At 41.8% G+C, this 27467-nt stretch overlaps 34 non-coding genes across 34 annotated transcripts; all 34 read left to right on the top strand.

The window, feature by feature from the left end:
* The first annotated feature begins 264 nt into the window (after nucleotides 1-264).
* Nucleotides 265-347, top strand: trnal-cag (transfer RNA leucine (anticodon CAG)). The gene has a single exon. It is a non-coding gene; the product is annotated as a tRNA-Leu (tRNA).
* A 271-nt stretch (nucleotides 348-618) lies between these two features.
* Nucleotides 619-700, top strand: trnas-aga (transfer RNA serine (anticodon AGA)). Its single transcript has one exon. It is a non-coding gene; the product is annotated as a tRNA-Ser (tRNA).
* An 889-nt stretch (nucleotides 701-1589) lies between these two features.
* trnal-cag (transfer RNA leucine (anticodon CAG)) lies at nucleotides 1590-1672 on the top strand. Its single transcript has one exon. It is a non-coding gene; the product is annotated as a tRNA-Leu (tRNA).
* A 271-nt stretch (nucleotides 1673-1943) lies between these two features.
* On the top strand, nucleotides 1944-2025 carry trnas-aga (transfer RNA serine (anticodon AGA)). The gene has a single exon. It is a non-coding gene; the product is annotated as a tRNA-Ser (tRNA).
* An 889-nt stretch (nucleotides 2026-2914) lies between these two features.
* trnal-cag (transfer RNA leucine (anticodon CAG)) lies at nucleotides 2915-2997 on the top strand. The gene has a single exon. It is a non-coding gene; the product is annotated as a tRNA-Leu (tRNA).
* A 271-nt stretch (nucleotides 2998-3268) lies between these two features.
* On the top strand, nucleotides 3269-3350 carry trnas-aga (transfer RNA serine (anticodon AGA)). Its single transcript has one exon. It is a non-coding gene; the product is annotated as a tRNA-Ser (tRNA).
* Nucleotides 3351-4239: 889 nt separating this feature from the next.
* Nucleotides 4240-4322, top strand: trnal-cag (transfer RNA leucine (anticodon CAG)). Its single transcript has one exon. It is a non-coding gene; the product is annotated as a tRNA-Leu (tRNA).
* Nucleotides 4323-4593: 271 nt separating this feature from the next.
* On the top strand, nucleotides 4594-4675 carry trnas-aga (transfer RNA serine (anticodon AGA)). The gene has a single exon. It is a non-coding gene; the product is annotated as a tRNA-Ser (tRNA).
* Nucleotides 4676-5564: 889 nt separating this feature from the next.
* Nucleotides 5565-5647, top strand: trnal-cag (transfer RNA leucine (anticodon CAG)). Its single transcript has one exon. It is a non-coding gene; the product is annotated as a tRNA-Leu (tRNA).
* Nucleotides 5648-5918: 271 nt separating this feature from the next.
* Nucleotides 5919-6000, top strand: trnas-aga (transfer RNA serine (anticodon AGA)). Its single transcript has one exon. It is a non-coding gene; the product is annotated as a tRNA-Ser (tRNA).
* An 889-nt stretch (nucleotides 6001-6889) lies between these two features.
* On the top strand, nucleotides 6890-6972 carry trnal-cag (transfer RNA leucine (anticodon CAG)). Its single transcript has one exon. It is a non-coding gene; the product is annotated as a tRNA-Leu (tRNA).
* Nucleotides 6973-7243: 271 nt separating this feature from the next.
* On the top strand, nucleotides 7244-7325 carry trnas-aga (transfer RNA serine (anticodon AGA)). Its single transcript has one exon. It is a non-coding gene; the product is annotated as a tRNA-Ser (tRNA).
* An 889-nt stretch (nucleotides 7326-8214) lies between these two features.
* On the top strand, nucleotides 8215-8297 carry trnal-cag (transfer RNA leucine (anticodon CAG)). Its single transcript has one exon. It is a non-coding gene; the product is annotated as a tRNA-Leu (tRNA).
* Nucleotides 8298-8568: 271 nt separating this feature from the next.
* Nucleotides 8569-8650, top strand: trnas-aga (transfer RNA serine (anticodon AGA)). The gene has a single exon. It is a non-coding gene; the product is annotated as a tRNA-Ser (tRNA).
* Nucleotides 8651-9540: 890 nt separating this feature from the next.
* On the top strand, nucleotides 9541-9623 carry trnal-cag (transfer RNA leucine (anticodon CAG)). The gene has a single exon. It is a non-coding gene; the product is annotated as a tRNA-Leu (tRNA).
* A 271-nt stretch (nucleotides 9624-9894) lies between these two features.
* trnas-aga (transfer RNA serine (anticodon AGA)) lies at nucleotides 9895-9976 on the top strand. The gene has a single exon. It is a non-coding gene; the product is annotated as a tRNA-Ser (tRNA).
* Nucleotides 9977-10865: 889 nt separating this feature from the next.
* trnal-cag (transfer RNA leucine (anticodon CAG)) lies at nucleotides 10866-10948 on the top strand. The gene has a single exon. It is a non-coding gene; the product is annotated as a tRNA-Leu (tRNA).
* Nucleotides 10949-11219: 271 nt separating this feature from the next.
* Nucleotides 11220-11301, top strand: trnas-aga (transfer RNA serine (anticodon AGA)). Its single transcript has one exon. It is a non-coding gene; the product is annotated as a tRNA-Ser (tRNA).
* An 889-nt stretch (nucleotides 11302-12190) lies between these two features.
* Nucleotides 12191-12273, top strand: trnal-cag (transfer RNA leucine (anticodon CAG)). The gene has a single exon. It is a non-coding gene; the product is annotated as a tRNA-Leu (tRNA).
* Nucleotides 12274-12544: 271 nt separating this feature from the next.
* On the top strand, nucleotides 12545-12626 carry trnas-aga (transfer RNA serine (anticodon AGA)). The gene has a single exon. It is a non-coding gene; the product is annotated as a tRNA-Ser (tRNA).
* Nucleotides 12627-13515: 889 nt separating this feature from the next.
* Nucleotides 13516-13598, top strand: trnal-cag (transfer RNA leucine (anticodon CAG)). The gene has a single exon. It is a non-coding gene; the product is annotated as a tRNA-Leu (tRNA).
* Nucleotides 13599-13869: 271 nt separating this feature from the next.
* On the top strand, nucleotides 13870-13951 carry trnas-aga (transfer RNA serine (anticodon AGA)). The gene has a single exon. It is a non-coding gene; the product is annotated as a tRNA-Ser (tRNA).
* Nucleotides 13952-14840: 889 nt separating this feature from the next.
* trnal-cag (transfer RNA leucine (anticodon CAG)) lies at nucleotides 14841-14923 on the top strand. Its single transcript has one exon. It is a non-coding gene; the product is annotated as a tRNA-Leu (tRNA).
* Nucleotides 14924-15194: 271 nt separating this feature from the next.
* On the top strand, nucleotides 15195-15276 carry trnas-aga (transfer RNA serine (anticodon AGA)). Its single transcript has one exon. It is a non-coding gene; the product is annotated as a tRNA-Ser (tRNA).
* Nucleotides 15277-16165: 889 nt separating this feature from the next.
* trnal-cag (transfer RNA leucine (anticodon CAG)) lies at nucleotides 16166-16248 on the top strand. The gene has a single exon. It is a non-coding gene; the product is annotated as a tRNA-Leu (tRNA).
* Nucleotides 16249-16519: 271 nt separating this feature from the next.
* On the top strand, nucleotides 16520-16601 carry trnas-aga (transfer RNA serine (anticodon AGA)). The gene has a single exon. It is a non-coding gene; the product is annotated as a tRNA-Ser (tRNA).
* Nucleotides 16602-17490: 889 nt separating this feature from the next.
* trnal-cag (transfer RNA leucine (anticodon CAG)) lies at nucleotides 17491-17573 on the top strand. The gene has a single exon. It is a non-coding gene; the product is annotated as a tRNA-Leu (tRNA).
* Nucleotides 17574-17844: 271 nt separating this feature from the next.
* Nucleotides 17845-17926, top strand: trnas-aga (transfer RNA serine (anticodon AGA)). The gene has a single exon. It is a non-coding gene; the product is annotated as a tRNA-Ser (tRNA).
* An 889-nt stretch (nucleotides 17927-18815) lies between these two features.
* trnal-cag (transfer RNA leucine (anticodon CAG)) lies at nucleotides 18816-18898 on the top strand. Its single transcript has one exon. It is a non-coding gene; the product is annotated as a tRNA-Leu (tRNA).
* Nucleotides 18899-19169: 271 nt separating this feature from the next.
* trnas-aga (transfer RNA serine (anticodon AGA)) lies at nucleotides 19170-19251 on the top strand. Its single transcript has one exon. It is a non-coding gene; the product is annotated as a tRNA-Ser (tRNA).
* An 889-nt stretch (nucleotides 19252-20140) lies between these two features.
* On the top strand, nucleotides 20141-20223 carry trnal-cag (transfer RNA leucine (anticodon CAG)). The gene has a single exon. It is a non-coding gene; the product is annotated as a tRNA-Leu (tRNA).
* A 271-nt stretch (nucleotides 20224-20494) lies between these two features.
* Nucleotides 20495-20576, top strand: trnas-aga (transfer RNA serine (anticodon AGA)). Its single transcript has one exon. It is a non-coding gene; the product is annotated as a tRNA-Ser (tRNA).
* An 889-nt stretch (nucleotides 20577-21465) lies between these two features.
* trnal-cag (transfer RNA leucine (anticodon CAG)) lies at nucleotides 21466-21548 on the top strand. Its single transcript has one exon. It is a non-coding gene; the product is annotated as a tRNA-Leu (tRNA).
* A 271-nt stretch (nucleotides 21549-21819) lies between these two features.
* trnas-aga (transfer RNA serine (anticodon AGA)) lies at nucleotides 21820-21901 on the top strand. The gene has a single exon. It is a non-coding gene; the product is annotated as a tRNA-Ser (tRNA).
* The last annotated feature ends 5566 nt before the right edge of the window (nucleotides 21902-27467 follow it).

The raw sequence follows: 27467 nt of genomic DNA, 5'->3' as shown, positions 1-27467 counted from the left end.
GAATTTTATCATTTATATCAGAATGGCCATATTCTGAGGCCAGTTTAGCGTTCATTCAATGACGATTTACTACTCTTTTCCATTGAAGGCCATATTGAGGTTAAATCAATGACTGGAGTTTTTCATTGATAAAAACAAATGACTATTGAAAGTGCAAGTCGGTATCGTGCATACATTTACTGGTCTCTGTGGTGATTGCGTTGCTGTGCCTATTTCTACTTTTACCCCATACTCTTTAACCCGATACCCAGGTACTGTGCTGTAGTCAGGATGGCCGAGCGGTCTAAGGCGCTGCGTTCAGGTCGCAGTCTCCCATGGAGGCGTGGGTTCAAATCCCACTTCTGACAGTTGTTTAGTGCCTCTCAGGAGTCATGCTGCTTAGCAGTAATAATAAGATGATGAAATAACAATTTATAATAAACACTCTCAAATGAAAACCTTCTGGAGCTGACCAAAGATCAAGGAAATTAGAAAACAGCTGTACTTAATAATGAATGAGGGGAACAATTCATTTTATTGCATTATAATGAGTTAATGAGTTACTGCATTGTCTTTCAGTTGTAAAATTATCACTTTCTGTAGGCTATGCCTGGTGGCCCATTCACTGCTGACAAGACTGTTGTCGTGGCCGAGTGGTTAAGGCGATGGACTAGAAATCCATTAGGATCTTCCTGCGCAGGTTCGAATCCTGCCGACAACGAAATTGAATTTTCTTGACCCCTCCGGAGGTTGAAGTTTAGTCGTGTTTCTTATACCAATCATATCCTCTCAGATCTCCACAAGTACATAGGGATTAGTTGTCCATTTGGGATAGGATCCCACCTCACACCTTTACACACCTGGTTATCCATCCTTCTAGCTCTATAGGCCACAGTAGCATAGGTTACAGGTTTGTAGTCAAGCCACAGATTTCAGGTGAGATCCCATGATACACTCACGATTCTCACGATTCTCATGAATAACCATTAAGCCATTTTCTAAGATTTCCCCCATTTTGACATGTGGAAACCTGTTGTCACTCTTACCCTGACGGATAGCTCCAGACACTTTTTTGGTCCTATCTGAGGCATTTTTAAATTCATGTCAAAATGGCCATATTCTGAAGACACTCTTAAAGTCTGCAGGGTAATCGAACTGGCCACATCTAAAGTCAAGCCACAGGTCACAGGTGAGCTGCCTTGTTAAACCCTAAAAATAAATAATAACACGATTGCGTTGAAAATACCCATTAAGCCATTTGTTAAGATTTCCCCCATGTGGACCTGTTGTCACTCTTACCCTGATGATTGCTGATATTTACAGACACTTTTTCGGTCTTATCTGAGGAATTTTATCATTTATATCAGAATGGCCATATTCTGAGGCCAGTTTAGCGTTCATTCAATGACGATTTACTACTCTTTTCCATTGAAGGCCATATTGAGGTTAAATCAATGACTGGAGTTTTTCATTGATAAAAACAAATGACTATTGAAAGTGCAAGTCGGTATCGTGCATACATTTACTGGTCTCTGTGGTGATTGCGTTGCTGTGCCTATTTCTACTTTTACCCCATACTCTTTAACCCGATACCCAGGTACTGTGCTGTAGTCAGGATGGCCGAGCGGTCTAAGGCGCTGCGTTCAGGTCGCAGTCTCCCATGGAGGCGTGGGTTCAAATCCCACTTCTGACAGTTGTTTAGTGCCTCTCAGGAGTCATGCTGCTTAGCAGTAATAATAAGATGATGAAATAACAATTTATAATAAACACTCTCAAATGAAAACCTTCTGGAGCTGACCAAAGATCAAGGAAATTAGAAAACAGCTGTACTTAATAATGAATGAGGGGAACAATTCATTTTATTGCATTATAATGAGTTAATGAGTTACTGCATTGTCTTTCAGTTGTAAAATTATCACTTTCTGTAGGCTATGCCTGGTGGCCCATTCACTGCTGACAAGACTGTTGTCGTGGCCGAGTGGTTAAGGCGATGGACTAGAAATCCATTAGGATCTTCCTGCGCAGGTTCGAATCCTGCCGACAACGAAATTGAATTTTCTTGACCCCTCCGGAGGTTGAAGTTTAGTCGTGTTTCTTATACCAATCATATCCTCTCAGATCTCCACAAGTACATAGGGATTAGTTGTCCATTTGGGATAGGATCCCACCTCACACCTTTACACACCTGGTTATCCATCCTTCTAGCTCTATAGGCCACAGTAGCATAGGTTACAGGTTTGTAGTCAAGCCACAGATTTCAGGTGAGATCCCATGATACACTCACGATTCTCACGATTCTCATGAATAACCATTAAGCCATTTTCTAAGATTTCCCCCATTTTGACATGTGGAAACCTGTTGTCACTCTTACCCTGACGGATAGCTCCAGACACTTTTTTGGTCCTATCTGAGGCATTTTTAAATTCATGTCAAAATGGCCATATTCTGAAGACACTCTTAAAGTCTGCAGGGTAATCGAACTGGCCACATCTAAAGTCAAGCCACAGGTCACAGGTGAGCTGCCTTGTTAAACCCTAAAAATAAATAATAACACGATTGCGTTGAAAATACCCATTAAGCCATTTGTTAAGATTTCCCCCATGTGGACCTGTTGTCACTCTTACCCTGATGATTGCTGATATTTACAGACACTTTTTCGGTCTTATCTGAGGAATTTTATCATTTATATCAGAATGGCCATATTCTGAGGCCAGTTTAGCGTTCATTCAATGACGATTTACTACTCTTTTCCATTGAAGGCCATATTGAGGTTAAATCAATGACTGGAGTTTTTCATTGATAAAAACAAATGACTATTGAAAGTGCAAGTCGGTATCGTGCATACATTTACTGGTCTCTGTGGTGATTGCGTTGCTGTGCCTATTTCTACTTTTACCCCATACTCTTTAACCCGATACCCAGGTACTGTGCTGTAGTCAGGATGGCCGAGCGGTCTAAGGCGCTGCGTTCAGGTCGCAGTCTCCCATGGAGGCGTGGGTTCAAATCCCACTTCTGACAGTTGTTTAGTGCCTCTCAGGAGTCATGCTGCTTAGCAGTAATAATAAGATGATGAAATAACAATTTATAATAAACACTCTCAAATGAAAACCTTCTGGAGCTGACCAAAGATCAAGGAAATTAGAAAACAGCTGTACTTAATAATGAATGAGGGGAACAATTCATTTTATTGCATTATAATGAGTTAATGAGTTACTGCATTGTCTTTCAGTTGTAAAATTATCACTTTCTGTAGGCTATGCCTGGTGGCCCATTCACTGCTGACAAGACTGTTGTCGTGGCCGAGTGGTTAAGGCGATGGACTAGAAATCCATTAGGATCTTCCTGCGCAGGTTCGAATCCTGCCGACAACGAAATTGAATTTTCTTGACCCCTCCGGAGGTTGAAGTTTAGTCGTGTTTCTTATACCAATCATATCCTCTCAGATCTCCACAAGTACATAGGGATTAGTTGTCCATTTGGGATAGGATCCCACCTCACACCTTTACACACCTGGTTATCCATCCTTCTAGCTCTATAGGCCACAGTAGCATAGGTTACAGGTTTGTAGTCAAGCCACAGATTTCAGGTGAGATCCCATGATACACTCACGATTCTCACGATTCTCATGAATAACCATTAAGCCATTTTCTAAGATTTCCCCCATTTTGACATGTGGAAACCTGTTGTCACTCTTACCCTGACGGATAGCTCCAGACACTTTTTTGGTCCTATCTGAGGCATTTTTAAATTCATGTCAAAATGGCCATATTCTGAAGACACTCTTAAAGTCTGCAGGGTAATCGAACTGGCCACATCTAAAGTCAAGCCACAGGTCACAGGTGAGCTGCCTTGTTAAACCCTAAAAATAAATAATAACACGATTGCGTTGAAAATACCCATTAAGCCATTTGTTAAGATTTCCCCCATGTGGACCTGTTGTCACTCTTACCCTGATGATTGCTGATATTTACAGACACTTTTTCGGTCTTATCTGAGGAATTTTATCATTTATATCAGAATGGCCATATTCTGAGGCCAGTTTAGCGTTCATTCAATGACGATTTACTACTCTTTTCCATTGAAGGCCATATTGAGGTTAAATCAATGACTGGAGTTTTTCATTGATAAAAACAAATGACTATTGAAAGTGCAAGTCGGTATCGTGCATACATTTACTGGTCTCTGTGGTGATTGCGTTGCTGTGCCTATTTCTACTTTTACCCCATACTCTTTAACCCGATACCCAGGTACTGTGCTGTAGTCAGGATGGCCGAGCGGTCTAAGGCGCTGCGTTCAGGTCGCAGTCTCCCATGGAGGCGTGGGTTCAAATCCCACTTCTGACAGTTGTTTAGTGCCTCTCAGGAGTCATGCTGCTTAGCAGTAATAATAAGATGATGAAATAACAATTTATAATAAACACTCTCAAATGAAAACCTTCTGGAGCTGACCAAAGATCAAGGAAATTAGAAAACAGCTGTACTTAATAATGAATGAGGGGAACAATTCATTTTATTGCATTATAATGAGTTAATGAGTTACTGCATTGTCTTTCAGTTGTAAAATTATCACTTTCTGTAGGCTATGCCTGGTGGCCCATTCACTGCTGACAAGACTGTTGTCGTGGCCGAGTGGTTAAGGCGATGGACTAGAAATCCATTAGGATCTTCCTGCGCAGGTTCGAATCCTGCCGACAACGAAATTGAATTTTCTTGACCCCTCCGGAGGTTGAAGTTTAGTCGTGTTTCTTATACCAATCATATCCTCTCAGATCTCCACAAGTACATAGGGATTAGTTGTCCATTTGGGATAGGATCCCACCTCACACCTTTACACACCTGGTTATCCATCCTTCTAGCTCTATAGGCCACAGTAGCATAGGTTACAGGTTTGTAGTCAAGCCACAGATTTCAGGTGAGATCCCATGATACACTCACGATTCTCACGATTCTCATGAATAACCATTAAGCCATTTTCTAAGATTTCCCCCATTTTGACATGTGGAAACCTGTTGTCACTCTTACCCTGACGGATAGCTCCAGACACTTTTTTGGTCCTATCTGAGGCATTTTTAAATTCATGTCAAAATGGCCATATTCTGAAGACACTCTTAAAGTCTGCAGGGTAATCGAACTGGCCACATCTAAAGTCAAGCCACAGGTCACAGGTGAGCTGCCTTGTTAAACCCTAAAAATAAATAATAACACGATTGCGTTGAAAATACCCATTAAGCCATTTGTTAAGATTTCCCCCATGTGGACCTGTTGTCACTCTTACCCTGATGATTGCTGATATTTACAGACACTTTTTCGGTCTTATCTGAGGAATTTTATCATTTATATCAGAATGGCCATATTCTGAGGCCAGTTTAGCGTTCATTCAATGACGATTTACTACTCTTTTCCATTGAAGGCCATATTGAGGTTAAATCAATGACTGGAGTTTTTCATTGATAAAAACAAATGACTATTGAAAGTGCAAGTCGGTATCGTGCATACATTTACTGGTCTCTGTGGTGATTGCGTTGCTGTGCCTATTTCTACTTTTACCCCATACTCTTTAACCCGATACCCAGGTACTGTGCTGTAGTCAGGATGGCCGAGCGGTCTAAGGCGCTGCGTTCAGGTCGCAGTCTCCCATGGAGGCGTGGGTTCAAATCCCACTTCTGACAGTTGTTTAGTGCCTCTCAGGAGTCATGCTGCTTAGCAGTAATAATAAGATGATGAAATAACAATTTATAATAAACACTCTCAAATGAAAACCTTCTGGAGCTGACCAAAGATCAAGGAAATTAGAAAACAGCTGTACTTAATAATGAATGAGGGGAACAATTCATTTTATTGCATTATAATGAGTTAATGAGTTACTGCATTGTCTTTCAGTTGTAAAATTATCACTTTCTGTAGGCTATGCCTGGTGGCCCATTCACTGCTGACAAGACTGTTGTCGTGGCCGAGTGGTTAAGGCGATGGACTAGAAATCCATTAGGATCTTCCTGCGCAGGTTCGAATCCTGCCGACAACGAAATTGAATTTTCTTGACCCCTCCGGAGGTTGAAGTTTAGTCGTGTTTCTTATACCAATCATATCCTCTCAGATCTCCACAAGTACATAGGGATTAGTTGTCCATTTGGGATAGGATCCCACCTCACACCTTTACACACCTGGTTATCCATCCTTCTAGCTCTATAGGCCACAGTAGCATAGGTTACAGGTTTGTAGTCAAGCCACAGATTTCAGGTGAGATCCCATGATACACTCACGATTCTCACGATTCTCATGAATAACCATTAAGCCATTTTCTAAGATTTCCCCCATTTTGACATGTGGAAACCTGTTGTCACTCTTACCCTGACGGATAGCTCCAGACACTTTTTTGGTCCTATCTGAGGCATTTTTAAATTCATGTCAAAATGGCCATATTCTGAAGACACTCTTAAAGTCTGCAGGGTAATCGAACTGGCCACATCTAAAGTCAAGCCACAGGTCACAGGTGAGCTGCCTTGTTAAACCCTAAAAATAAATAATAACACGATTGCGTTGAAAATACCCATTAAGCCATTTGTTAAGATTTCCCCCATGTGGACCTGTTGTCACTCTTACCCTGATGATTGCTGATATTTACAGACACTTTTTCGGTCTTATCTGAGGAATTTTATCATTTATATCAGAATGGCCATATTCTGAGGCCAGTTTAGCGTTCATTCAATGACGATTTACTACTCTTTTCCATTGAAGGCCATATTGAGGTTAAATCAATGACTGGAGTTTTTCATTGATAAAAACAAATGACTATTGAAAGTGCAAGTCGGTATCGTGCATACATTTACTGGTCTCTGTGGTGATTGCGTTGCTGTGCCTATTTCTACTTTTACCCCATACTCTTTAACCCGATACCCAGGTACTGTGCTGTAGTCAGGATGGCCGAGCGGTCTAAGGCGCTGCGTTCAGGTCGCAGTCTCCCATGGAGGCGTGGGTTCAAATCCCACTTCTGACAGTTGTTTAGTGCCTCTCAGGAGTCATGCTGCTTAGCAGTAATAATAAGATGATGAAATAACAATTTATAATAAACACTCTCAAATGAAAACCTTCTGGAGCTGACCAAAGATCAAGGAAATTAGAAAACAGCTGTACTTAATAATGAATGAGGGGAACAATTCATTTTATTGCATTATAATGAGTTAATGAGTTACTGCATTGTCTTTCAGTTGTAAAATTATCACTTTCTGTAGGCTATGCCTGGTGGCCCATTCACTGCTGACAAGACTGTTGTCGTGGCCGAGTGGTTAAGGCGATGGACTAGAAATCCATTAGGATCTTCCTGCGCAGGTTCGAATCCTGCCGACAACGAAATTGAATTTTCTTGACCCCTCCGGAGGTTGAAGTTTAGTCGTGTTTCTTATACCAATCATATCCTCTCAGATCTCCACAAGTACATAGGGATTAGTTGTCCATTTGGGATAGGATCCCACCTCACACCTTTACACACCTGGTTATCCATCCTTCTAGCTCTATAGGCCACAGTAGCATAGGTTACAGGTTTGTAGTCAAGCCACAGATTTCAGGTGAGATCCCATGATACACTCACGATTCTCACGATTCTCATGAATAACCATTAAGCCATTTTCTAAGATTTCCCCCATTTTGACATGTGGAAACCTGTTGTCACTCTTACCCTGACGGATAGCTCCAGACACTTTTTTGGTCCTATCTGAGGCATTTTTAAATTCATGTCAAAATGGCCATATTCTGAAGACACTCTTAAAGTCTGCAGGGTAATCGAACTGGCCACATCTAAAGTCAAGCCACAGGTCACAGGTGAGCTGCCTTGTTAAACCCTAAAAATAAATAATAACACGATTGCGTTGAAAATACCCATTAAGCCATTTGTTAAGATTTCCCCCATGTGGACCTGTTGTCACTCTTACCCTGATGATTGCTGATATTTACAGACACTTTTTCGGTCTTATCTGAGGAATTTTATCATTTATATCAGAATGGCCATATTCTGAGGCCAGTTTAGCGTTCATTCAATGACGATTTACTACTCTTTTCCATTGAAGGCCATATTGAGGTTAAATCAATGACTGGAGTTTTTCATTGATAAAAACAAATGACTATTGAAAGTGCAAGTCGGTATCGTGCATACATTTACTGGTCTCTGTGGTGATTGCGTTGCTGTGCCTATTTCTACTTTTACCCCATACTCTTTAACCCGATACCCAGGTACTGTGCTGTAGTCAGGATGGCCGAGCGGTCTAAGGCGCTGCGTTCAGGTCGCAGTCTCCCATGGAGGCGTGGGTTCAAATCCCACTTCTGACAGTTGTTTAGTGCCTCTCAGGAGTCATGCTGCTTAGCAGTAATAATAAGATGATGAAATAACAATTTATAATAAACACTCTCAAATGAAAACCTTCTGGAGCTGACCAAAGATCAAGGAAATTAGAAAACAGCTGTACTTAATAATGAATGAGGGGAACAATTCATTTTATTGCATTATAATGAGTTAATGAGTTACTGCATTGTCTTTCAGTTGTAAAATTATCACTTTCTGTAGGCTATGCCTGGTGGCCCATTCACTGCTGACAAGACTGTTGTCGTGGCCGAGTGGTTAAGGCGATGGACTAGAAATCCATTAGGATCTTCCTGCGCAGGTTCGAATCCTGCCGACAACGAAATTGAATTTTCTTGACCCCTCCGGAGGTTGAAGTTTAGTCGTGTTTCTTATACCAATCATATCCTCTCAGATCTCCACAAGTACATAGGGATTAGTTGTCCATTTGGGATAGGATCCCACCTCACACCTTTACACACCTGGTTATCCATCCTTCTAGCTCTATAGGCCACAGTAGCATAGGTTACAGGTTTGTAGTCAAGCCACAGATTTCAGGTGAGATCCCATGATACACTCACGATTCTCAACGATTCTCATGAATAACCATTAAGCCATTTTCTAAGATTTCCCCCATTTTGACATGTGGAAACCTGTTGTCACTCTTACCCTGACGGATAGCTCCAGACACTTTTTTGGTCCTATCTGAGGCATTTTTAAATTCATGTCAAAATGGCCATATTCTGAAGACACTCTTAAAGTCTGCAGGGTAATCGAACTGGCCACATCTAAAGTCAAGCCACAGGTCACAGGTGAGCTGCCTTGTTAAACCCTAAAAATAAATAATAACACGATTGCGTTGAAAATACCCATTAAGCCATTTGTTAAGATTTCCCCCATGTGGACCTGTTGTCACTCTTACCCTGATGATTGCTGATATTTACAGACACTTTTTCGGTCTTATCTGAGGAATTTTATCATTTATATCAGAATGGCCATATTCTGAGGCCAGTTTAGCGTTCATTCAATGACGATTTACTACTCTTTTCCATTGAAGGCCATATTGAGGTTAAATCAATGACTGGAGTTTTTCATTGATAAAAACAAATGACTATTGAAAGTGCAAGTCGGTATCGTGCATACATTTACTGGTCTCTGTGGTGATTGCGTTGCTGTGCCTATTTCTACTTTTACCCCATACTCTTTAACCCGATACCCAGGTACTGTGCTGTAGTCAGGATGGCCGAGCGGTCTAAGGCGCTGCGTTCAGGTCGCAGTCTCCCATGGAGGCGTGGGTTCAAATCCCACTTCTGACAGTTGTTTAGTGCCTCTCAGGAGTCATGCTGCTTAGCAGTAATAATAAGATGATGAAATAACAATTTATAATAAACACTCTCAAATGAAAACCTTCTGGAGCTGACCAAAGATCAAGGAAATTAGAAAACAGCTGTACTTAATAATGAATGAGGGGAACAATTCATTTTATTGCATTATAATGAGTTAATGAGTTACTGCATTGTCTTTCAGTTGTAAAATTATCACTTTCTGTAGGCTATGCCTGGTGGCCCATTCACTGCTGACAAGACTGTTGTCGTGGCCGAGTGGTTAAGGCGATGGACTAGAAATCCATTAGGATCTTCCTGCGCAGGTTCGAATCCTGCCGACAACGAAATTGAATTTTCTTGACCCCTCCGGAGGTTGAAGTTTAGTCGTGTTTCTTATACCAATCATATCCTCTCAGATCTCCACAAGTACATAGGGATTAGTTGTCCATTTGGGATAGGATCCCACCTCACACCTTTACACACCTGGTTATCCATCCTTCTAGCTCTATAGGCCACAGTAGCATAGGTTACAGGTTTGTAGTCAAGCCACAGATTTCAGGTGAGATCCCATGATACACTCACGATTCTCACGATTCTCATGAATAACCATTAAGCCATTTTCTAAGATTTCCCCCATTTTGACATGTGGAAACCTGTTGTCACTCTTACCCTGACGGATAGCTCCAGACACTTTTTTGGTCCTATCTGAGGCATTTTTAAATTCATGTCAAAATGGCCATATTCTGAAGACACTCTTAAAGTCTGCAGGGTAATCGAACTGGCCACATCTAAAGTCAAGCCACAGGTCACAGGTGAGCTGCCTTGTTAAACCCTAAAAATAAATAATAACACGATTGCGTTGAAAATACCCATTAAGCCATTTGTTAAGATTTCCCCCATGTGGACCTGTTGTCACTCTTACCCTGATGATTGCTGATATTTACAGACACTTTTTCGGTCTTATCTGAGGAATTTTATCATTTATATCAGAATGGCCATATTCTGAGGCCAGTTTAGCGTTCATTCAATGACGATTTACTACTCTTTTCCATTGAAGGCCATATTGAGGTTAAATCAATGACTGGAGTTTTTCATTGATAAAAACAAATGACTATTGAAAGTGCAAGTCGGTATCGTGCATAAATTTACTGGTCTCTGTGGTGATTGCGTTGCTGTGCCTATTTCTACTTTTACCCCATACTCTTTAACCCGATACCCAGGTACTGTGCTGTAGTCAGGATGGCCGAGCGGTCTAAGGCGCTGCGTTCAGGTCGCAGTCTCCCATGGAGGCGTGGGTTCAAATCCCACTTCTGACAGTTGTTTAGTGCCTCTCAGGAGTCATGCTGCTTAGCAGTAATAATAAGATGATGAAATAACAATTTATAATAAACACTCTCAAATGAAAACCTTCTGGAGCTGACCAAAGATCAAGGAAATTAGAAAACAGCTGTACTTAATAATGAATGAGGGGAACAATTCATTTTATTGCATTATAATGAGTTAATGAGTTACTGCATTGTCTTTCAGTTGTAAAATTATCACTTTCTGTAGGCTATGCCTGGTGGCCCATTCACTGCTGACAAGACTGTTGTCGTGGCCGAGTGGTTAAGGCGATGGACTAGAAATCCATTAGGATCTTCCTGCGCAGGTTCGAATCCTGCCGACAACGAAATTGAATTTTCTTGACCCCTCCGGAGGTTGAAGTTTAGTCGTGTTTCTTATACCAATCATATCCTCTCAGATCTCCACAAGTACATAGGGATTAGTTGTCCATTTGGGATAGGATCCCACCTCACACCTTTACACACCTGGTTATCCATCCTTCTAGCTCTATAGGCCACAGTAGCATAGGTTACAGGTTTGTAGTCAAGCCACAGATTTCAGGTGAGATCCCATGATACACTCACGATTCTCACGATTCTCATGAATAACCATTAAGCCATTTTCTAAGATTTCCCCCATTTTGACATGTGGAAACCTGTTGTCACTCTTACCCTGACGGATAGCTCCAGACACTTTTTTGGTCCTATCTGAGGCATTTTTAAATTCATGTCAAAATGGCCATATTCTGAAGACACTCTTAAAGTCTGCAGGGTAATCGAACTGGCCACATCTAAAGTCAAGCCACAGGTCACAGGTGAGCTGCCTTGTTAAACCCTAAAAATAAATAATAACACGATTGCGTTGAAAATACCCATTAAGCCATTTGTTAAGATTTCCCCCATGTGGACCTGTTGTCACTCTTACCCTGATGATTGCTGATATTTACAGACACTTTTTCGGTCTTATCTGAGGAATTTTATCATTTATATCAGAATGGCCATATTCTGAGGCCAGTTTAGCGTTCATTCAATGACGATTTACTACTCTTTTCCATTGAAGGCCATATTGAGGTTAAATCAATGACTGGAGTTTTTCATTGATAAAAACAAATGACTATTGAAAGTGCAAGTCGGTATCGTGCATAAATTTACTGGTCTCTGTGGTGATTGCGTTGCTGTGCCTATTTCTACTTTTACCCCATACTCTTTAACCCGATACCCAGGTACTGTGCTGTAGTCAGGATGGCCGAGCGGTCTAAGGCGCTGCGTTCAGGTCGCAGTCTCCCATGGAGGCGTGGGTTCAAATCCCACTTCTGACAGTTGTTTAGTGCCTCTCAGGAGTCATGCTGCTTAGCAGTAATAATAAGATGATGAAATAACAATTTATAATAAACACTCTCAAATGAAAACCTTCTGGAGCTGACCAAAGATCAAGGAAATTAGAAAACAGCTGTACTTAATAATGAATGAGGGGAACAATTCATTTTATTGCATTATAATGAGTTAATGAGTTACTGCATTGTCTTTCAGTTGTAAAATTATCACTTTCTGTAGGCTATGCCTGGTGGCCCATTCACTGCTGACAAGACTGTTGTCGTGGCCGAGTGGTTAAGGCGATGGACTAGAAATCCATTAGGATCTTCCTGCGCAGGTTCGAATCCTGCCGACAACGAAATTGAATTTTCTTGACCCCTCCGGAGGTTGAAGTTTAGTCGTGTTTCTTATACCAATCATATCCTCTCAGATCTCCACAAGTACATAGGGATTAGTTGTCCATTTGGGATAGGATCCCACCTCACACCTTTACACACCTGGTTATCCATCCTTCTAGCTCTATAGGCCACAGTAGCATAGGTTACAGGTTTGTAGTCAAGCCACAGATTTCAGGTGAGATCCCATGATACACTCACGATTCTCACGATTCTCATGAATAACCATTAAGCCATTTTCTAAGATTTCCCCCATTTTGACATGTGGAAACCTGTTGTCACTCTTACCCTGACGGATAGCTCCAGACACTTTTTTGGTCCTATCTGAGGCATTTTTAAATTCATGTCAAAATGGCCATATTCTGAAGACACTCTTAAAGTCTGCAGGGTAATCGAACTGGCCACATCTAAAGTCAAGCCACAGGTCACAGGTGAGCTGCCTTGTTAAACCCTAAAAATAAATAATAACACGATTGCGTTGAAAATACCCATTAAGCCATTTGTTAAGATTTCCCCCATGTGGACCTGTTGTCACTCTTACCCTGATGATTGCTGATATTTACAGACACTTTTTCGGTCTTATCTGAGGAATTTTATCATTTATATCAGAATGGCCATATTCTGAGGCCAGTTTAGCGTTCATTCAATGACGATTTACTACTCTTTTCCATTGAAGGCCATATTGAGGTTAAATCAATGACTGGAGTTTTTCATTGATAAAAACAAATGACTATTGAAAGTGCAAGTCGGTATCGTGCATAAATTTACTGGTCTCTGTGGTGATTGCGTTGCTGTGCCTATTTCTACTTTTACCCCATACTCTTTAACCCGATACCCAGGTACTGTGCTGTAGTCAGGATGGCCGAGCGGTCTAAGGCGCTGCGTTCAGGTCGCAGTCTCCCATGGAGGCGTGGGTTCAAATCCCACTTCTGACAGTTGTTTAGTGCCTCTCAGGAGTCATGCTGCTTAGCAGTAATAATAAGATGATGAAATAACAATTTATAATAAACACTCTCAAATGAAAACCTTCTGGAGCTGACCAAAGATCAAGGAAATTAGAAAACAGCTGTACTTAATAATGAATGAGGGGAACAATTCATTTTATTGCATTATAATGAGTTAATGAGTTACTGCATTGTCTTTCAGTTGTAAAATTATCACTTTCTGTAGGCTATGCCTGGTGGCCCATTCACTGCTGACAAGACTGTTGTCGTGGCCGAGTGGTTAAGGCGATGGACTAGAAATCCATTAGGATCTTCCTGCGCAGGTTCGAATCCTGCCGACAACGAAATTGAATTTTCTTGACCCCTCCGGAGGTTGAAGTTTAGTCGTGTTTCTTATACCAATCATATCCTCTCAGATCTCCACAAGTACATAGGGATTAGTTGTCCATTTGGGATAGGATCCCACCTCACACCTTTACACACCTGGTTATCCATCCTTCTAGCTCTATAGGCCACAGTAGCATAGGTTACAGGTTTGTAGTCAAGCCACAGATTTCAGGTGAGATCCCATGATACACTCACGATTCTCACGATTCTCATGAATAACCATTAAGCCATTTTCTAAGATTTCCCCCATTTTGACATGTGGAAACCTGTTGTCACTCTTACCCTGACGGATAGCTCCAGACACTTTTTTGGTCCTATCTGAGGCATTTTTAAATTCATGTCAAAATGGCCATATTCTGAAGACACTCTTAAAGTCTGCAGGGTAATCGAACTGGCCACATCTAAAGTCAAGCCACAGGTCACAGGTGAGCTGCCTTGTTAAACCCTAAAAATAAATAATAACACGATTGCGTTGAAAATACCCATTAAGCCATTTGTTAAGATTTCCCCCATGTGGACCTGTTGTCACTCTTACCCTGATGATTGCTGATATTTACAGACACTTTTTCGGTCTTATCTGAGGAATTTTATCATTTATATCAGAATGGCCATATTCTGAGGCCAGTTTAGCGTTCATTCAATGACGATTTACTACTCTTTTCCATTGAAGGCCATATTGAGGTTAAATCAATGACTGGAGTTTTTCATTGATAAAAACAAATGACTATTGAAAGTGCAAGTCGGTATCGTGCATAAATTTACTGGTCTCTGTGGTGATTGCGTTGCTGTGCCTATTTCTACTTTTACCCCATACTCTTTAACCCGATACCCAGGTACTGTGCTGTAGTCAGGATGGCCGAGCGGTCTAAGGCGCTGCGTTCAGGTCGCAGTCTCCCATGGAGGCGTGGGTTCAAATCCCACTTCTGACAGTTGTTTAGTGCCTCTCAGGAGTCATGCTGCTTAGCAGTAATAATAAGATGATGAAATAACAATTTATAATAAACACTCTCAAATGAAAACCTTCTGGAGCTGACCAAAGATCAAGGAAATTAGAAAACAGCTGTACTTAATAATGAATGAGGGGAACAATTCATTTTATTGCATTATAATGAGTTAATGAGTTACTGCATTGTCTTTCAGTTGTAAAATTATCACTTTCTGTAGGCTATGCCTGGTGGCCCATTCACTGCTGACAAGACTGTTGTCGTGGCCGAGTGGTTAAGGCGATGGACTAGAAATCCATTAGGATCTTCCTGCGCAGGTTCGAATCCTGCCGACAACGAAATTGAATTTTCTTGACCCCTCCGGAGGTTGAAGTTTAGTCGTGTTTCTTATACCAATCATATCCTCTCAGATCTCCACAAGTACATAGGGATTAGTTGTCCATTTGGGATAGGATCCCACCTCACACCTTTACACACCTGGTTATCCATCCTTCTAGCTCTATAGGCCACAGTAGCATAGGTTACAGGTTTGTAGTCAAGCCACAGATTTCAGGTGAGATCCCATGATACACTCACGATTCTCACGATTCTCATGAATAACCATTAAGCCATTTTCTAAGATTTCCCCCATTTTGACATGTGGAAACCTGTTGTCACTCTTACCCTGACGGATAGCTCCAGACACTTTTTTGGTCCTATCTGAGGCATTTTTAAATTCATGTCAAAATGGCCATATTCTGAAGACACTCTTAAAGTCTGCAGGGTAATCGAACTGGCCACATCTAAAGTCAAGCCACAGGTCACAGGTGAGCTGCCTTGTTAAACCCTAAAAATAAATAATAACACGATTGCGTTGAAAATACCCATTAAGCCATTTGTTAAGATTTCCCCCATGTGGACCTGTTGTCACTCTTACCCTGATGATTGCTGATATTTACAGACACTTTTTCGGTCTTATCTGAGGAATTTTATCATTTATATCAGAATGGCCATATTCTGAGGCCAGTTTAGCGTTCATTCAATGACGATTTACTACTCTTTTCCATTGAAGGCCATATTGAGGTTAAATCAATGACTGGAGTTTTTCATTGATAAAAACAAATGACTATTGAAAGTGCAAGTCGGTATCGTGCATACATTTACTGGTCTCTGTGGTGATTGCGTTGCTGTGCCTATTTCTACTTTTACCCCATACTCTTTAACCCGATACCCAGGTACTGTGCTGTAGTCAGGATGGCCGAGCGGTCTAAGGCGCTGCGTTCAGGTCGCAGTCTCCCATGGAGGCGTGGGTTCAAATCCCACTTCTGACAGTTGTTTAGTGCCTCTCAGGAGTCATGCTGCTTAGCAGTAATAATAAGATGATGAAATAACAATTTATAATAAACACTCTCAAATGAAAACCTTCTGGAGCTGACCAAAGATCAAGGAAATTAGAAAACAGCTGTACTTAATAATGAATGAGGGGAACAATTCATTTTATTGCATTATAATGAGTTAATGAGTTACTGCATTGTCTTTCAGTTGTAAAATTATCACTTTCTGTAGGCTATGCCTGGTGGCCCATTCACTGCTGACAAGACTGTTGTCGTGGCCGAGTGGTTAAGGCGATGGACTAGAAATCCATTAGGATCTTCCTGCGCAGGTTCGAATCCTGCCGACAACGAAATTGAATTTTCTTGACCCCTCCGGAGGTTGAAGTTTAGTCGTGTTTCTTATACCAATCATATCCTCTCAGATCTCCACAAGTACATAGGGATTAGTTGTCCATTTGGGATAGGATCCCACCTCACACCTTTACACACCTGGTTATCCATCCTTCTAGCTCTATAGGCCACAGTAGCATAGGTTACAGGTTTGTAGTCAAGCCACAGATTTCAGGTGAGATCCCATGATACACTCACGATTCTCACGATTCTCATGAATAACCATTAAGCCATTTTCTAAGATTTCCCCCATTTTGACATGTGGAAACCTGTTGTCACTCTTACCCTGACGGATAGCTCCAGACACTTTTTTGGTCCTATCTGAGGCATTTTTAAATTCATGTCAAAATGGCCATATTCTGAAGACACTCTTAAAGTCTGCAGGGTAATCGAACTGGCCACATCTAAAGTCAAGCCACAGGTCACAGGTGAGCTGCCTTGTTAAACCCTAAAAATAAATAATAACACGATTGCGTTGAAAATACCCATTAAGCCATTTGTTAAGATTTCCCCCATGTGGACCTGTTGTCACTCTTACCCTGATGATTGCTGATATTTACAGACACTTTTTCGGTCTTATCTGAGGAATTTTATCATTTATATCAGAATGGCCATATTCTGAGGCCAGTTTAGCGTTCATTCAATGACGATTTACTACTCTTTTCCATTGAAGGCCATATTGAGGTTAAATCAATGACTGGAGTTTTTCATTGATAAAAACAAATGACTATTGAAAGTGCAAGTCGGTATCGTGCATAAATTTACTGGTCTCTGTGGTGATTGCGTTGCTGTGCCTATTTCTACTTTTACCCCATACTCTTTAACCCGATACCCAGGTACTGTGCTGTAGTCAGGATGGCCGAGCGGTCTAAGGCGCTGCGTTCAGGTCGCAGTCTCCCATGGAGGCGTGGGTTCAAATCCCACTTCTGACAGTTGTTTAGTGCCTCTCAGGAGTCATGCTGCTTAGCAGTAATAATAAGATGATGAAATAACAATTTATAATAAACACTCTCAAATGAAAACCTTCTGGAGCTGACCAAAGATCAAGGAAATTAGAAAACAGCTGTACTTAATAATGAATGAGGGGAACAATTCATTTTATTGCATTATAATGAGTTAATGAGTTACTGCATTGTCTTTCAGTTGTAAAATTATCACTTTCTGTAGGCTATGCCTGGTGGCCCATTCACTGCTGACAAGACTGTTGTCGTGGCCGAGTGGTTAAGGCGATGGACTAGAAATCCATTAGGATCTTCCTGCGCAGGTTCGAATCCTGCCGACAACGAAATTGAATTTTCTTGACCCCTCCGGAGGTTGAAGTTTAGTCGTGTTTCTTATACCAATCATATCCTCTCAGATCTCCACAAGTACATAGGGATTAGTTGTCCATTTGGGATAGGATCCCACCTCACACCTTTACACACCTGGTTATCCATCCTTCTAGCTCTATAGGCCACAGTAGCATAGGTTACAGGTTTGTAGTCAAGCCACAGATTTCAGGTGAGATCCCATGATACACTCACGATTCTCACGATTCTCATGAATAACCATTAAGCCATTTTCTAAGATTTCCCCCATTTTGACATGTGGAAACCTGTTGTCACTCTTACCCTGACGGATAGCTCCAGACACTTTTTTGGTCCTATCTGAGGCATTTTTAAATTCATGTCAAAATGGCCATATTCTGAAGACACTCTTAAAGTCTGCAGGGTAATCGAACTGGCCACATCTAAAGTCAAGCCACAGGTCACAGGTGAGCTGCCTTGTTAAACCCTAAAAATAAATAATAACACGATTGCGTTGAAAATACCCATTAAGCCATTTGTTAAGATTTCCCCCATGTGGACCTGTTGTCACTCTTACCCTGATGATTGCTGATATTTACAGACACTTTTTCAGTCTTATCTGAGGAATTTTATCATTTATATCAGAATGGCCATATTCTGAGGCCAGTTTAGCGTTCATTCAATGACGATTTACTACTCTTTTCCATTGAAGGCCATATTGAGGTTAAATCAATGACTGGAGTTTTTCATTGATAAAAACAAATGACTATTGAAAGTGCAAGTCGGTATCGTGCATAAATTTACTGGTCTCTGTGGTGATTGCGTTGCTGTGCCTATTTCTACTTTTACCCCATACTCTTTAACCCGATACCCAGGTACTGTGCTGTAGTCAGGATGGCCGAGCGGTCTAAGGCGCTGCGTTCAGGTCGCAGTCTCCCATGGAGGCGTGGGTTCAAATCCCACTTCTGACAGTTGTTTAGTGCCTCTCAGGAGTCATGCTGCTTAGCAGTAATAATAAGATGATGAAATAACAATTTATAATAAACACTCTCAAATGAAAACCTTCTGGAGCTGACCAAAGATCAAGGAAATTAGAAAACAGCTGTACTTAATAATGAATGAGGGGAACAATTCATTTTATTGCATTATAATGAGTTAATGAGTTACTGCATTGTCTTTCAGTTGTAAAATTATCACTTTCTGTAGGCTATGCCTGGTGGCCCATTCACTGCTGACAAGACTGTTGTCGTGGCCGAGTGGTTAAGGCGATGGACTAGAAATCCATTAGGATCTTCCTGCGCAGGTTCGAATCCTGCCGACAACGAAATTGAATTTTCTTGACCCCTCCGGAGGTTGAAGTTTAGTCGTGTTTCTTATACCAATCATATCCTCTCAGATCTCCACAAGTACATAGGGATTAGTTGTCCATTTGGGATAGGATCCCACCTCACACCTTTACACACCTGGTTATCCATCCTTCTAGCTCTATAGGCCACAGTAGCATAGGTTACAGGTTTGTAGTCAAGCCACAGATTTCAGGTGAGATCCCATGATACACTCACGATTCTCACGATTCTCATGAATAACCATTAAGCCATTTTCTAAGATTTCCCCCATTTTGACATGTGGAAACCTGTTGTCACTCTTACCCTGACGGATAGCTCCAGACACTTTTTTGGTCCTATCTGAGGCATTTTTAAATTCATGTCAAAATGGCCATATTCTGAAGACACTCTTAAAGTCTGCAGGGTAATCGAACTGGCCACATCTAAAGTCAAGCCACAGGTCACAGGTGAGCTGCCTTGTTAAACCCTAAAAATAAATAATAACACGATTGCGTTGAAAATACCCATTAAGCCATTTGTTAAGATTTCCCCCATGTGGACCTGTTGTCACTCTTACCCTGATGATTGCTGATATTTACAGACACTTTTTCAGTCTTATCTGAGGAATTTTATCATTTATATCAGAATGGCCATATTCTAAGGCCAGTTTAGCGTTCATTCAATGACGATTTACTACTCTTTTCCATTGAAGGCCATATTGAGGTTAAATCAATGACTGGAGTTTTTCATTGATAAAAACAAATGACTATTGAAAGTGCAAGTCGGTATCGTGCATAAATTTACTGGTCTCTGTGGTGATTGCGTTGCTGTGCCTATTTCTACTTTTACCCCATACTCTTTAACCCGATACCCAGGTACTGTGCTGTAGTCAGGATGGCCGACCGGTCTAAGGCGCTGCGTTCAGGTCGCAGTCTCCCATGGAGGCGTGGGTTCAAATCCCACTTCTGACAGTTGTTTAGTGCCTCTCAGGAGTCATGCTGCTTAGCAGTAATAATAAGATGATGAAATAACAATTTATAATAAACACTCTCAAATGAAAACCTTCTGGAGCTGACCAAAGATCAAGGAAATTAGAAAACAGCTGTACTTAATAATGAATGATGGGAACAATTCATTTTATTGCATTATAATGAGTTAATGAGTTACTGCATTGTCTTTCAGTTGTAAAATGATCACTTTCTGTAGGCTATGCCTGGTGGCCCATTCACTGGTGACAAGACTGTTGTCGTGGCCGAGTGGTTAAGGCGATGGACTAGAAATCCATTAGGATCTTCCTGCGCAGGTTTGAATCCTGCCGACAACGAAATTGAATTTTCTTGACCCCTCCGGAGGTTGAAGTTTAGTCGTGTTTCTTATACCAATCATATCCTCTCAGATCTCCACAAGTACATAGGGATTAGTTGTCCATTTGGGATAGGATCCCACCTCACACCTTTACACACCTGGTTATCCATCCTTCTAGCTCTATAGGCCACAGTAGCATAGGTTACAGGTTTGTAGTCAAGCCACAGATTTCAGGTGAGATCCCATGATACACTCACGATTCTCACGATTCTCATGAATAACCATTAAGCCATTTTCTAAGATTTCCCCCATTTTGACATGTGGAAACCTGTTGTCACTCTTACCCTGACGGATAGCTCCAGACACTTTTTTGGTCCTATCTGAGGCATTTTTAAATTCATGTCAAAATGGCCATATTCTGAAGACACTCTTAAAGTCTGCAGGGTAATCGAACTGGCCACATCTAAAGTCAAGCCACAGGTCACAGGTGAGCTGCCTTGTTAAACCCTAAAAATAAATAATAACACGATTGCGTTGAAAATACCCATTAATCCATTTGTTAAGATTTCCCCCATGTGGACCTGTTGTCACTCTTACCCTGATGATTGCTGATATTTACAGACACTTTTTCAGTCTTATCTGAGGAATTTTATCATTTATATCAGAATGGCCATATTCTGAGCCCAGTTTAGCTTTCATTCAATCACGATTTACTACTCTTTTCCATTGAAGGCCATATTGAGGTTAAATCAATGACTGGAGTTTTTCATTGATAAAAACAAATGACTATTGAAAGTGCAAGTCGGTATCGTGCATAAATTTACTGGCCTCTGTGGTGATTGCGTTGCTGTGCCTATTTCTACTTTTACCCCATACTCTTTAACCCGATACCCAGGTACTGTGCTGTAGTCAGGATGGCCGAGCGGTCTAAGGCGCTGCGTTCAGGTCGCAGTCTCCCATGGAGGCGTGTGTTCAAATCCCACTTCTGACAGTTGTTTAGTGCCTCTCAGGAGTCATGCTGCTTAGCAGTAATAATAAGATGATGAAATAACAATTTATAATAAACACTCTCAAATGAAAACCTTCTGGAGCTGACCAAAGATCAAGGAAATTAGAAAACAGCTGTACTTAATAATGAATGAGGGGAACAATTCATTTTATTGCATTATAATGAGTTAATGAGTTACTGCATTGTCTTTCAGTTGTAAAATTATCACTTTCTGTAGGCTATGCCTGGTGTCCCATTCACTGCTGACAAGACTGTTGTCGTGGCCGAGTGGTTAAGGCGATGGACTAGAAATCCATTAGGATCTTCCTGCGCAGGTTCTAATCCTGCCGACAACGAAATTGAATTTTCTTGACCCCTCCGGAGGTTGACGTTTAGTCGTGTTTCTTATACCAATCATATCCTCTCAGATCTCCACAAGTACATAGGGATTAGTTGTCCATTTGGGATAGGATCCCCACCTCACACCTTTACACACCTGGTTATCCATCCTTCTAGCTCTATAGGCCACAGTAGCATAGGTTACAGGTTTGTAGTCAAGCCACAGATTTCAGGTGAGATCCCATGATACACTCACGATTCTCACGATTCTCATGAATAACCATTAAGCCATTTTCTAAGATTTCCCCCATTTTGACATGTGGAAACCTGTTGTCACTCTTACCCTGACGGATAGCTCCAGACACGTTTTTGGTCCTATCTGAGGCATTTTTAAATTCATGTCAAAATGGCCATATTCTGAAGACACTCTTAAAGTCTGCAGGGTAATCGAACTGGCCACATCTAAAGTCAAGCCACAGGTCACAGGTGAGCTGCCTTGTTAAACCCTAAAAATAAATAATAACACGATTGCGTTGAAAATACCCATTAATCCATTTGTTAAGATTTCCCCCATGTGGACCTGTTGTCACTGAATGATGTATTAATGTCACTACCGTGTCTACTATTGAATATGGAATGCTGTATTGTTTGCTTTGTATTCTCAAAGGTCTCAGACAGTGTTGCCAAATACTCAGGGAGATGGTGAGTCTATATCATCTGAGCCACTCAGGGACTTTTTTGGGATTACTGAGGACAGTCTCCTCACTGGTGTCCAGGATTCCTTCAAAGAGTCGCTGAACAATGTCCTCTGTATCCAAAGAGAGGACCAGGTAGACACTCAAAGTCTATCCCGGGTTATTGTTGGAGAAGTGTCAAAGAAGGTCAATTCCATAATCTCTGTGGCCATCCAAACTCCCATCTCTGGCCGAATGTCCCCTGTTATTTTTGCCAGTGGTGGTGTCTCCAGAACCAAGGTTGTTGAGGAGATGGTGTCTGGCGTTTCCAACATACTTCAGATGTATATTAATGGGAAGAGTGTTGAGCAGATTGTTGTTCTCAGAGAGGATGGTGTTGAGGTGGATATGACACATTTAACAGGACAGGTCATGACAGCCCTCAGTGGCACTGTTTTGAACTTCAGCAATAAGGAAGAAAATGACCCCGACAAGAGGGAACTGCTTTGTGTTGTTGCTGACCATATGAAGATGCTTGAAGCTTGTAAAAGTCCTGAGGAGATGCTAAAACAAGGAGAGAGCAACCTCAATATCAAAGGTGCCAAATCTAGTCTTCGTCTGTCAACACAAAGTATGGATAGACTACTCACTGAGGAGTTTTAGACCAAGAATCGATCCGGGAGATTGTTAAAAGATTCAGGGGTTGTACATCATGTTGTTCTGGCACTACATCATCTTGTCCAACTCCTCGGATAGGTGAGATCAGTGACCTTATGATTGACCCTGAGGCCTCTGAGTTGGTAAGTACCTTTGTTTCAGACATGGACAATCTTACCCAGTCTATCAGGGCATCCTGCTCTCCTGCACAGAGTGAGCAGATCCTTCTTGAAAACCATCAGAATAAGATCTGGTCTTACACTGTTGGCTGTTACTACGACATGAAAAATACGCTGAAGAGGATTCTTACCTGTCCAGAAAAAGGGTCTCTCGCAAGTACATTTGTGGAGAGCACAAAAGATTATTTCACAATGGTTCCAACTTTGTGCCTAGACATCGGTCATTCCAGTAATGGTGAGGCTGACACATCGGACTCCATTTCTTGTAAACCACTTTTAATAACCCCCTCATCTATGAATGAACAAAAAGGACAAAGTGAGACCCCAAAACCTCTCTTGGCTCTCAAAAAGTATTTGCAAGACCAAGTCCTCCTTGACACCACAAAAGCGATTGCCAGCCAGGTTCTTGTCTTGTGTAAGACTGAGGTAATGGAGACGTTCTCATCTTCTGTTGGAGAGTGTGATTCTGAAGAGTCTCTGGAGGCCATTCTATTTGTGGATGGCATCATGTCTGACTTGAATGATTTCACCAGTTCGTGTTCCCCCTCACCATCTGAGTTGTTAGACAGTGAACAATGTCTCTCCCATCTCACTTTTCCACTTGGTCTGCAGGACAGCACCACCAACAGTGAATTTACCCTGAGTCTTCCAGTTATAAATATGAAGAAACTCTCCAGTGTGTCTTTCCAGACAAAGGCTAGAAAGGCAGTGAGCGAAGCTCTGAGATCTGTCAACCCCTTTACAAACAGCTTACTGGGAGACTCTGAAGCATCTAAATTGCTGGACACTTTTGTAACAGATGTGGAGACTATTGTTCAGTCCATGCAGGCACATCACTCTGAAAATTTCAGAATTTCAAAAGTGAGCACCCTTCATGCTGCTCGTATTATATATCATAGATTTCAAGAAATGCTGAGGCGTTTTCTCACTCCCTGCCAAGACTCTGTAAAGGTCATCGATGGTGTTACACCAATACATGATGAGACTCTCAAACAGGCTCCTAGTGAAAGTTTAGATTCTCAGGTGACTTGTAATAGGGATTCTCTTGAAATCCAAGCGGACCTTCAAACCTGTACCAAGGAGGTCATTAGTCAGATCCTCACTGTGTATCACTCTGCGGAATCCATGGAGGAATGCCTCTCTAGCCTAAAAGGAGATACAGAAGACCTGTCCAAGCTTTTGGATGCCGTTGTTTCTCAGATTGACGTCCTTGCCGCCTCCAAATCATATTTATCTGTTGATGACTATGCTGTCAATACACAGGACAATTTGCATGGTGAGATCAACAATGATGAGGAGGAGGCATCCTCTAGAAGTCTTAAATCCACAGCCTTTGACAAACTATGTACTGAGGAGTTTCAAACTAAAGCCTCACATATGGCTGGTGGGATCCTTCAATCAGGGTTAATTGGCATTGTAAATACCAGCCTTGATGGTAGAAGTGCAGACATTTGTGCAGAGTCCAGTAACGATGGTGATGATAGAGATGTCAAAATCCTTCAGAAGAGTGGAACTCCACCTTTGTTCACCTCTTCTCTGCACACCAATTCTGCAGCATCCAACATCGTCATAAGCATCACTAAAGACCTTAATAGCTTCCCCCAGATCACTAAAATGTCTGATGCTTCAGTGTCTGGCCAGTTAGAGAGATCCCTGTCAGCTTCAACCCTTCCTGTCAGTGTTCAGAACGGGGCCAATGTGAAAGGAAAGATCATTTGGCCAGGCACTGTAAACCTGTTCAACAATGTGTTCATCAAGGTCAAGGATTTTTTTGCCCAGCAACAACCGGTCCTCCTAGACAATGTGGTTGAGGCCCCCAAACATGCCGAATCCATATACAGAACAGCTACTTCTACACAAATGACTTACAGTGAACATGAAGGCAGCCAGACCAGCATGGTAAATTATTCCAAAGCCATAATTAGTCAGACTCTGATGACAATCCAGAGGAGAGTGTCTATGTCAGAGAGGATGAGCACCTCAGAGAAAGGCCTCTTGACTCGTTCCATCGTGGGCTCCATGTTGGAGGATGTTGACATGGTGAGAACTGATGGACACGAGATACACCGGCCATCCTCCTCAAAGTCCTCCCTGTCCATCACCTCTGCCATGACCAGAGGGTCCCAGGGTGATTTTACAAATTCTCTTCCAGGCACTCCAGTCCCCAATGAGTGGCCTGTTGAAATCTATTGTCCTATCATTAGGAGTTCGGTGATTGATATGAGTGACTCCTCAACTCATTCACAAGGGTCAACAAATTACACAAGGCAAACCATCTCTGCCATAGTTGACACTGTTATGGAGGTCATTCCAAGAGAAGATACGGAACACATAGCCACTGCAGATGATGTCACTTCTTTTACAAGAAGACTTGCGAGACTCAGCCCCAGGGACGGTCTTCAGAACTTCTCACATGAGCTCACTGACAAAGTTTATGAGCTCATAAAAAGTCACAACACCCCACAGGCTCTTTTTGTGCCAGCTGGCAAGAGCGTGTCTGACTCTATTCTTTTGAAGCTGAAGACAGGATTGAATGCTTCTGAAGAATCCAGGGAGTTTCCATCTGACCTTGTATACTCCTTTGCTACGGAGTCAATAAAACGTCTGCTACAGCAGATTGTCTTCTGGCTTCCTCCACCATCACAAGGATCCGATTTCTGCCAAACTATCATCTCTGACGATTCTCTGCAGGAAACAAGTTGGCTTATGCCGAGCTCTTCTGCCATCTCCGTTAGTTCCTCACAGGTTTACTTTGACACAAAGAGCCTTTTCACCAATATAATGGTCAATCAGGTCATGGATACCTGTTCTGTGGCCTCCAATTCATCAGAAGAATTATCAGAGTTGATGAACATAATCAATGGGTTGTCCCCAACTGATGCTGGAACACTTGACTCTGACAGACCGGCTCTCATGACCACTTGCCGTCAGTCTAGTTCCAAATCATTGCCTAGACCCTCTCTGTCTGGCAGCAGCACACACAACGGTGGAACTGTGGATATTCAAGTTTTAGGAGAGGTGGAATCTAAGATGGACAACAAAGATCTGGAGATGTCTAGTGTCTCTGTGCATCCATCAACTCCATCAGCCATGGACTCTGATACACATGCATCATTTGACTCCACTAGCAATGACGACACCTCTTTGGTACTTTTACTGATTGTTAGATTGCTGTCAATGATCACCCCTTTCACATTACTGGAATCCTCTGACATTGGTGAAACATCAAGAGTTCTCACAAAGAGGATTCTGTCTGAGTTCTGTGGCACCTCAGGCCTTGAACCAACTCAAGCCTACCCCCAGAATCTGAAAATCAAAAAGATTTTCAAGGCTGTCTACAAGGGGCTTCTTCAAGAATTTGGGTCAGAGAAGATGCTCCAGGTTGCAATGAAGTCAACGGATTATGCATTTGACGATGCCCTAGTCAAATCATTAACTAGGGAACTACTAGCTAAATGCAATGAGGCTAGCTCTTCACCTCCCTCCATGACACAGTTGTCATCACACAATGTACTTGGCAGTGACGAGGTAGGTAATTCTGGGCATACTTGTAGAAAGGAAAAGAAGAGAGGAAGATTCAGCGCTCTCTGTGGACTCACGTACAGTATGATGGTAAACACTGATACCCTTTGTGTGCAATTTCCCCTACTGTATAAATGACTGTTTGTTACCCAGTGTACAAAGAAGGTCAACAAGAAGAACCACTGCACTCCAACACCTTCCCAGAACCAGACCCCTGCCGTCAGTGAAAAAGGTAAGTCAATACACTCAAATGTGTACTGAACAAAAATATAAACACAACATGCAACAATTTCAAAGATTTTATTGAGTTACAGTTCATATATGGAAATCAGTCAATTGAAATACGTTCATTAGGCCCTTATCTATGGATTTCACATGACTGGGAATACAGATATGCATCTGTTCGTCACAGATACCTTAAAAAAAGGTAGGCTTGGATCAGAATACCAGTCAGTATCTGGTGTGACCACCATTTCCCTCATGCAGCGTGACACTTCTCCTTCACATAGAGTTGATCAGGCTGTTGATTGTGGCCTATGGAATGTTGTCCC

Source organism: Oncorhynchus kisutch, unplaced genomic scaffold (genome assembly GCF_002021735.2).
Source record: "Oncorhynchus kisutch isolate 150728-3 unplaced genomic scaffold, Okis_V2 scaffold1217, whole genome shotgun sequence".
Taxonomy (NCBI): domain Eukaryota; kingdom Metazoa; phylum Chordata; class Actinopteri; order Salmoniformes; family Salmonidae; genus Oncorhynchus; species Oncorhynchus kisutch.
This window is presented reverse-complemented; position numbering and strand designations above follow the sequence as displayed.